We start from the raw sequence: 10,497 nt of genomic DNA, 5'->3' as shown, positions 1-10,497 counted from the left end.
TTCTTGGTTCTTATATGCAAGTTAGGGTTTGTTCTTATCAAAATTGGTTAACCCTAAGAAAAACCCTAATTAAAACAAAATTTGTGCCCTAAGTAAGCCCTTTTTGGTTGTATACCTTTATCTTATAAATCGAGTGGGATAAATCATTTTTGAAATAAGTATATTTTTTGGGACTTTTTAAAGAATTTTTATTTTTACTTCATTATTCCCCAAAAGGTTCCTTACCATTAGATCTTTTTAAGATCTATGGTAGTCATCTTGTCACTATAAAAACTTGCATTCATTTTACTTTATGCAACAAAGCAACCAAGTAAGTATTATAACTGGGACCCAGTCAAATAAACATGATTTTAATGTGTATTTCCCACACCGTTAGATCTTTCAAGATCAATGGTGGTTGCTATATCGCCACCGAGAGAAAGAAGAGTTTCAAGTGGACAAATGGCATCATCAAATCTGATCCATAAACTTCTTCTTCTCTATATATTCTCTCCTCGTCTCATTTGTAAAGGGTTCCAATGTTGGAGAAAGTTACTCACTACTATGATACCATGTGCATTCCAATCTTGAGTTTTCTCAGATTTATGAAACTAGGGTTCTAGTCTTGATGTATTTTCATCACTGTGATACCACATTTTTAGTAAATTTCTCTATTATGAGTAGCAATTATAATTTCTTATAAGAAAATAGATTATACAGTTGTTTGTTGTGTATATTCTAAGTTTTGGCATATACCATGATGTATTGGTTTCAAGGATATTAATACAAAGCTTCATTTTCTTAGTTTCATTCTAATTCTTTTCTCCTTCCTCTATATTTCTACAATGTTTTGTGTTTAAGAACAAAGAGCTTAAACCCATTTCTAATCCCTTAAGGTTGTATGTCTGGATAGGTTTCCTATTAGAACAAAGAGCTAAGTAAATGCTTATTTACCTTGACAGGGTTGCAGGTTTTACCAAGAGGATATTATAGTAAGTATGAGAGTTTTTATGAAGATAGATGTTTATTTACAAGGTGAATGGATAGATCAGATACCTGAATACATATATCACGTATCCATGAGTATGTTTTTACTTAGCTTATGCCCAATGGATAAGGGACTAGTCAGCTAGGAGATTGCATGTGTTTTCTATTGCATACTTGGTTTGTGCTAATATTCAACATATTAATCAAAATCTTTTCCCTTCCATGTTGAAGAGCTAAAAAATGTTACCCTCACTCAGCTTATGGATTTCACAAAGTTGCAATTTGCTACTGCATATCTTTGTCATTGCATAAGGATAGGAGAAATAAGGGTTTTATCTACTTTATTTAGATTCAGTCTATGCTTTGAAAATTGGTGCCATATGAAGAATCTAATAGGTACACCCACCTAGGTTTTGCAGAGCCTAAAGTAGAAGAAGGGTCTAACCTTATAGTTGGCCTGATGTCTGAAAGGGTATGCTGAAAATGGGAATTAGCTACCCCTAGATGTATCTTGTTCTCATTGGGGTAGTTTGAAATTGTGTTATTTTAAAACACCAACAAGATCTCTTATACCGTAGGAAAACTTTTGTAAAAGACCCCTTACATCATGGGATAACAAATAACCAAATCATAGAAAATGCACACAAATATATAGACTCCTAAAAAAACTTATAAATACTTTCCTATGTATCCTGTGATTCTAACAAACTTGTGAATACTAACAATAGCTTTCCCAGCATAGATGCCATGCATTTCTATTGTTGTTTGGAAATAAGGTAGATAATATCTTTTATGATTTATTTTTTAATAGTTTTACATATTCTATTAACTTGAGGAAAATACTAATTGATAAAATCTCTAGATACAACTTACATGCAGACAAGCCTATTGTGATTGATGAAAGCTATTGTATTGTTAAAATCCTTTATTCTTTGGTTAAAATGATTCATGACTATTTTTATACTATTTCTAAGATTTCCAAAACCAAATTTGAACCAAATTTTAATATTATCTACAAACTTTCTTTCTAATCCATTTATATCATCTAGAAGTCTTAGTGATCAATCTTTACAAAATAGGCATTTAAAAAATAGTTTAATGGCTTTTTACCTTATCTTTAGAATTTCAAACTTTGTTTTTATAATATTTTGCAACATTTTTCTTTAGACTAATCTACACCCACACCTTTTTGTGAGAAATACCCACAGCTCCCAATTTACGTCCCTACCATTCTTTAAATTTGATCATACTAAAACAACTTTTAGTCGATTTGTGTGCGTGTTAAATTGGACACAAAGGTTTAACCTTCTTACATCTGTTAAATATTTATAAGCATTTATGGTTCTCAATGGAACTCAATTATTTCTACCTTCTATGTTAATGAAATTAGGACAATAAAATTTCTAAGAATATGTGGTGTTGTTGTTGTCTACATTTTAGTTTTCTTTATTTGTTTCTTGTCTTTTGATAGCTTGAAATTTGTTTTGAACACTGAATCTATCATTGTATTTTCTTTCTAAATAGTTAACTATGAGGCTAGTTTTATGTGGGAGATCATCTTTATTATTCATGACTCATACTATTATGGAGCCATTTCATTGGGTAGTGATTCATCCCCACCATAGAGTTCCTCTACCAAAGAATTTAGAGGAGCCAAATGCCCTAGGTTATGCCCAAACCCTGGCTAATTTCTTTTGAGAATAATGTATTTTTTATATAGTTTAGTTGTAAAAGAGAGATAAAATGTATTCTATTAAAAGGTATTCTAATTTGGGACTAATGGTGTGCAACCTGCCGATTAAGGGAAAAACAATCTTGTCGCCATAGAGTTTAGAATTATTTTCAAGTTCTTTGATACTAGACAATATAGGCTTATTTCAATATTCAGAGAGGTGGTAGTGTTACTTCGATTTTTATTTGATACTTTTTTACATGGCACCTTAAATGTTTTATCATTCAAAGTTATATATTATTTTTGACTCATTAGTACTTGATAATTGTAAATTTCCAATAGTTAGAAAATGGGTTAATTTTAGATCTATCTAACGAGATCAATTCTCCGGTGCTGACATACTCATCCAACAATTAAAAATGTTAGAACTTCATAGACAACAACATAATACCATAAAATTTTAGGGAGAATTGAAATCCACAAGAAAATGTTGCATAAATGTGCAATGATTTTCTGACAAATGTAAAGAGGGTTAATCAATAAGAATGCGAGACTTCAAATTTTAAATTACTCCATTAATGTTCCAAATTAGATAAAATATTTAGCTTCTATTTTTTTCCATAATCAAACTATAGATTATATGGAGAATGAGTAATGATTTTTTATCAATTATTTCCAATAATAGCAATGCCTTCAAAGATGTAACAACAGATTGCAAAGATATAGAGATACATTGCTGCTTTAAAGAATAACACACATATATGAATAAAGCTTCTTCCATACTAAATTGTTGCTTCACTAATCCACAATATGCTTCTACAACACTTTGAATATTGAGAGATACATAAATCTTCAAAGTATGATTGCATTGACACAGTGAATCTATAAAAGTATCTTGAATTAGTAGTCAAAGAACATATTAATTAAATGCTAAAATGAACTAGTATGAACCTAAAAGCTTGGGAGAAGATGGGTCTTGAAGTTACCAAAAAAATTTATTCCTTCCAGAAATATTATTTGTGAGGTCTAATGGGTCAAAAAATTTGATTTCTTAAAACTGCTCCATGGGGATTGAACATTGCTGTCTCAATTTTGGCAATATAACTGATCCAACATATTTAATTAAATAATGAAATTAAATAGTATGAACCTAAAAATTTGGGAGAAGGTAGGTCTTGAAATTACCAAAAAACCTTGTTCCTTCTAGAAAAATCAGTTGTGAAGTCTAATGGGTCAAACAATTCGATTTCAAAAACTACTCTACAAGGACTGAACATTGACATGTCTCAGTTTTGGCAATATAACCAATCCAAAAAATCAATTAAATGTTGAGAAATGAACCAGTTAAAACCTAAAAATTTGGTAAAATATAGGTCCTAAAGTTACTGAGAAACTTTTTTCCTTCTAGAAAAATTAGTTGTGTGGTCTAATGGATCAAACAATTTGATTTCCCAAAACTACTCCACACGGACTGAATATTGGTATGTCTTAGTTTTGGCAATATAAATGATCAATGTTTTTTGTAGGGTTGGTGCCAAGTTTTTGACTGTATTTGGTTGTTAAGAGTGGTGTATAATGGGGCCTTATTTTTTTGACAAGTTAGTATTCCAAGGTGGTGAAGTAAATCGGACATAAAGGACTGATATTTGGGTTTGAGACGATTTTCTTGTAGGTTATACAAATAATTTCTTTATTCATTGTACTGTGTAAGTCACTATGTTTGTATGTTGAGGAAAACATACTATATCAATCTATGAATTTCTATCGTGGATAGCTTTCTTGTTTTCAAGCATGCCATATATTAGTGATTTTGATTTCTTTAGTCTCGACTGTTAATAGTTTCCTAACTCTCCTTTGGCTATATTGAATATTTCCTTTGCAATTTTTCATTTAGATTGTTGATTCTTATAGAATACATAATTTGTTCATCATCATCTTCTTTCTTGTACTCTAGAAATTTATTACTCCAATGATGTCACTTTGAAAGTAGTGGATAAATTGTTTCTTTATTAATGGTGAAAATTATGCATTTGTAGGTGTACATGACATATTTGTTTAAAGAGAACAGTCCTTGGCCCTTCTATTTAATTCCCAAGAGCTATATCTTCTTGGTGAAGCACGAGAGTCTGTGGACTATTTCCTTACATGTAACTATTACACTGTGTACATTGTCCTCAGTTGGTAGTAACATCGACCTTCTTTGCTAGGTCAGGATTCTAAGCCTAATTCTATGATGTTATGTTTTATTTTTATAGCCTAATTTTGAGGTTCAATTTTTTCGTGGAAATCTAGTCTAACATCTCCAAAATGATGCTAGTATGTTCTTCATAATAATTATAGTTGGTTGCTGAAATTATCCTCTTTTGGGTAATTTTCATGCAATGTAAATCCATATAATGCATATGTCATTCAACAGTGTTATAAGGTGTGTTACTTATGGTATATGCAAGCACAATTTGGCTGAAATTGGTATCCTATGCACATACTAATTAAGATCTAAGACCTATTAAAAGAAATGATAAAAAGGTATGAGAAGTTATGTAAATGTGAGTGTATAGTGTGCAATAGTTGTTAAACTCCTCTTTTTTGTTTATAACTACTTGCACTTGTACACTAGTACATTTTTGGAAACTTAGGTCCAACTCAATCTATATCAAAACAAAATACAAACAACATTTGAAAATAATGTCACAATTTGAATTAGTAGACTTCTTTTTGTGGTCATGAAAAAACCTCAATAACAATGAACTCCACCACTTTATCCATATCTTTTTCCTCTAAAGTGATTGCAAACTTCTAGCATGCATTTCATGTATTTTTTTGAATTCATTTATTTTGATTCTTCATCAATATCAAAGAACTTAGTATCTATACTGTGGAAAATGTTTTTGAAATGACTAGTGAGAAAGAAGATGTATTTATCAATGCTAGTAAAATAATCATACATTGTTGAGGATATCATGGATCTGGATTTTGGCAATCTATTTCAAATGCTTAAATACAAACATTTACATTATTTCTTTTCCTTCATATAAGAATTTTGAATGAGGAGTTGTAAAATAATCTTGATGAATAATGAATAAATAATTTCTAGTTGGTTAGTAGGACATATTCTTTTAGATTGATTCAATCCTGATAAGAAACATTTTCTATCTAGATCCAAGTATTGGTTAAATTTTTTGTTCTTTACTGGTAGGCTCAAGCCTTATGGCCTAATCAAAACTCCATTACAGGGTAAGTCAATGCATGCTTGGGTGACTAGATCTAGCTTTAAATCTGATTTAGCTATTGTTGGTGTAAATAAGTATTTACTATTTACACTTTACTTAAGTTTGCTTAGGTTAATGCATTATTTTATTATTTATTTAGGTGAGACACTTAGGAGTTTGTGTACTCTCATGAGTTTTCATGTTGACAACACAAAAGTACGCAACTCTAATTCAGCACATGGTGTCTACAACACTGGAGTTTGCATCATTCAGTGAGTTGTCATGTAGACAACACAATTATTTGCACTCCCATTTTAGCACATGTTGTGTACAACATTAATTTGTGTGCTATACCTTTGTAGGCTTATCCTCTCGTCATTGCACTCCCTCCTGTGCTTAATGGAGGATAATCCATATCTGGTGGACATGTGCCTCATTGTATGACTTATCATGTTGTTGATTTCTATGCATTTTACAAGCCTTCTAGAGGCTTTTATATAAAGGCACTCCTAGTGTACTTACATGGAATATTGAATGAATATATCGTTATTCTGATCATACTCTCTTTGGTCTACTATTGTGCTTGTGTTTGAGTTCCTTGGTCTTGGGTGAATTCTTCCCTAATAAAAATTCTTACATGGTATCAGAGCTTGAGGACATTCTCATTACATAGCCATTCGAGACCATTGTTACTTCAGCACCTTCACCTGAATTTAGAGAATCTGCAAAAATTAGGAGTGTCTAGAGCCAAATCAGACCTCGTCATTACATTCGAAACATCGATTCGGTGAAGATCAACTATAAATTCACCTATGTTGGGCTAAAGTTGATCATGAGGCAATTTTTTTTGCAAATCTTCACCCGAAGGGCTGATTTGCAAGTTTAATTATAGTCATTTAATCGATTTGTGCATTTATTTTTAGATCTGAATTTAATTTATTCTCTACATTTTTTTTGAATTTGTGGGTATTTTAGGAATTTTTTTGCCTATTTGGGCTAGCAGAGAATTTTTTTTGTAGAACCGGCTAGTCACACCCTGACCTTGCAATTTGGGAGAATATTTATTGACTGGCAAGCATCTATTTATTCAACACCATATTGTACTAATTCTGGTGGGCCATATTACAAATTTCTAGTAGAACAAATTTGGGCATAGTTCATTCATTGGCCAGTGGTGGACCTTAACAACCTATGGCAACCTGGCATTTGGAATACACATCGACGGTTTATGGTCTAATACAACTTTTGAGGGTTGTTTCTTTTAAACAACTCTGAGGTCGTTATCTCCACAAATGTGGGATTAATCAACAAAACCCCCATGGTCATGAAACCTTCTTCAGTGTTGTTTAATGATTTTTCAATGCCCTCTAGCCATGCTGCAATAGACATGCAGTTTTTTCACATCTATCCACACAACCTGCAACATTGTTAGCTATCTACCACATGGACACAATAGAGCTGCATCTGATGCCAATAACTGTCTAACATGTGGCACACTACCACTGTGCAGTCCATGTCAACACTACCTCAACCCACCTATCCAGTCATTGGCTACAACCAACACATGGATTTAGTGCCACCTAGGATTCTGCATCAGTTGAACATGTTAACAATTTTGTACAATTCTGTATAAGGTGATGTTATCATGACATTACGTTGATGTCATCATAGGGCTAATAATTGTTGACATCATCAAGTTCACTGGCCTAAATTTGATGGCCATTTTACCATCATCCTAGGGCAAATTTGAACTACTGCAATAGTCATATGACTGTCAAATTTAACCCCGTCTTTTGTTGATGCAACCCCTCTCCAGTTTGATTTTTGATTTTGTGATCTGACTTTGGGAGGCCATATCTCAATCATCCAGACTCTAAATTAGATGCAATTTTTTTTAAAATTGGGTAAAATTTCCTAAAATTTTTAGTGGTGTATCTCTTTTTTGGTTTTGGTACATGAATTTGTTAGAAATTATGTCTTTTGGAAACTATACCTATCCAATCGTACATTTTGCAACTTCAAATGCTCCATACGAGCTCTTTTGGACACAAAAATAGGTTCCATTTCTTTGAAAGTGTGTTATTTTTCATCTACTTTCTAGATCTGCAATCAGATTATAGGGTTGTGTGGACAAAAGTGTCACTTTTAGAATTAGGTTCTTTTCTGCATTGTAATACTTTGATATATCTTCAGAATTGTTATATATCTAAGATACATTGTAATGTTTCAGTTTTGAACTCCATAAGGAGGTTTTAAAAAGTAAAATTAGAAGTCCACTAAGGCCAAAATTGGCAAGTGTCCATTGCAATCGCACTACATATAAAGTGCCCAAAGCATCTTTTTTGGGGGGGTTTCTTGAGTTAGTGAAAAGGGGGGGTATTCTTGGTGTTGTGTTCCTTTTTTTTCTGCAATCTTCTTTCATTTTCTACATCATGGGAAATTCTAAGTTTCCAAAATTAACTCCACATAACTATGCTACATGGTCCATCAAAATGTGGTGTCATTTAATATATAAAGGAGTTTGTTAATATGTAGATGATATCCTTCCTAAACTAATAGGTGATCAAGTATCTGCCAGTGAAATCACTGATTGGCAAACAATGGATAGGAAAGCCCTAAGTGATATTTGTTTGAGGGTTGATGACAAGATCATGTATTAGATTTAGAAGTCTCATACATCCAAGGAAGCTTGGGATACCCTCCAAAACCTATATGGTTAAGTGTTCAAGGAGGATTTTTTTAAAATTGAAGATGAGCTTGTCTCCTTAGATCCCAAGTCCTTTGATTCTATACAGGATTTCATCATTAAGGTGAATGAACTAAGGACAAAGTTTACTGATTGTGGGAGTCCTATTAAAGATGACAGGTTAATCTATCTCATTCATAATAAGCTGCCATTTGAGTACTCCACATTTGTTTCTACTTATGAGATCTCAAAGACTACATTAGGGTCTACCTAACAGAAAGTATCTTTTGATGATTATGCTGATCTGTTGGATAAATAAGAAAAGAAGTTGAAATCAATGGGGATTCTCAATTTGCCAAAGTCTAAGCCATTGGTGGCCAATAATGAGGGTTTTCAAAATTTAGCTGGTCAATCTTCAAATAAGGGAAAGTGCAAGAATAAGAAATGGAAGAATAACAAATCGGAGGATGCAGAAAAGGCAACACCATAATCAAATCAACAAGGTAAGTCTTCAAATTCAAATATGAAGGGAGACAATAATAAGGACAACAAAAAGTGTGCCTATTTCAAGAAATTGTGTCATGAAGAAAATGAGTGTTATCATAAGAAGATTGATGAGTTGACCACTATCACGAAGAAACATAATGTTCCACTACCTAATACTTACAATGAGAAAGGATCTTCTTTAGATTCAATGGGCAAAGGGCAAGCACTCATGGCAAATTCAAATTATTCAAAGGAATGTATTCTTGATTCAGGTGCCTCATTTCATATGGGTTCTTCAAAAGGGGATTTTTCTTCATTGAGGAAGTCAAAGGTACCATACATCTTTATGGGAGATGATACAAAAATGGAAGTTGAAGGGAAAGGAAATGTGGAGGTGGAAAATGGAGAGTTTAAAGATGTTCTCTATGTCCCAAACCTAAGTTCTAATATCCTCTCAATTTACCAAATCACTCACCTTGGAGATGGTTATAAAGTTGAGTTCCTTCCCAAATCAGTAAAGGTGCATAGTCTAAAAGATGATTCAATGGTTGTAGTGGGGAAAGTTAATCATGACAAAATGTTGTATTCTTTCTCCCATTTTGTGCCCAAGTCTCCTTCACAAGGCTTGTTGACTTAATCCAATTCTCAATTGCAATTATGACATGAGCAGTTTGGTCATCTTGCCTTCCACTATCTTCAGTAACTTTTCTCAAACAAAACGGTCAAAGGTCTACCTACAATCAAATTTTTCGTAGGTGAATGTTCAACAGGTTCAGTGGATATGCATCTAGAGGAGAAGTTACATAAATGGAAGTCTTCAAGAGAATCGGTTGTTCTTTAGTTGGTTCACATGGTACTAGCAGGTCTTTTTGCAGTGACATCAATCAACTAAGGTCACTATATACTTACTTTCATTGATGAATTTTCACGTTACACTTGCATCTACTTTCTTCATGACAAGAGTGAAGTTTTAGATAAGTTTCTAGCCTATAAGACTCATGTTGAACAAAAATCAAGGATAGCCATCAAAGTCCTAAGGATGGACAATGAAAGCGGATATGTGAGCAAAAGACTTAAAGACTTTTGAAAACTTGAGGTTATTGATCTTCATAATCCACCAGCATTTAGTTTGCACAAGACAGATGTTGCAGGACTAAGGATACACACTCTTAAATCCATAGCAAGTTATATGATACAAGCCAAGTCTCTTGATCCATCACTTGAAGTTGAAGCAATCAGCAATTCCAATCACATACTTAATAGGTCTCCTCATCCCAACTTAGATGACAAGACTCTTTTTGATGTATGGTGATGTAGAAAACCAGTTGTGACACACTTTAGAGAATTTGATTGTCTAGCATGGGCAAACATATCTTCTAGAGGATGCAAGAATCCATCACCTAGGCCTTGTACTTTCATCGGATATGAAGATAGTGTGAAGGCATACAGACTTATGGATCCTAAGACACATGAGATTT

The sequence above is a fragment of the Cupressus sempervirens genome, chromosome 7, assembly GCF_028749045.1.
Source record: "Cupressus sempervirens isolate cs-2001-9-10 chromosome 7, ASM2874904v1, whole genome shotgun sequence".
Classification (NCBI taxonomy): Eukaryota; Viridiplantae; Streptophyta; class Pinopsida; order Cupressales; family Cupressaceae; genus Cupressus; species Cupressus sempervirens.
Note: the sequence above shows the minus strand (reverse complement) of the source record.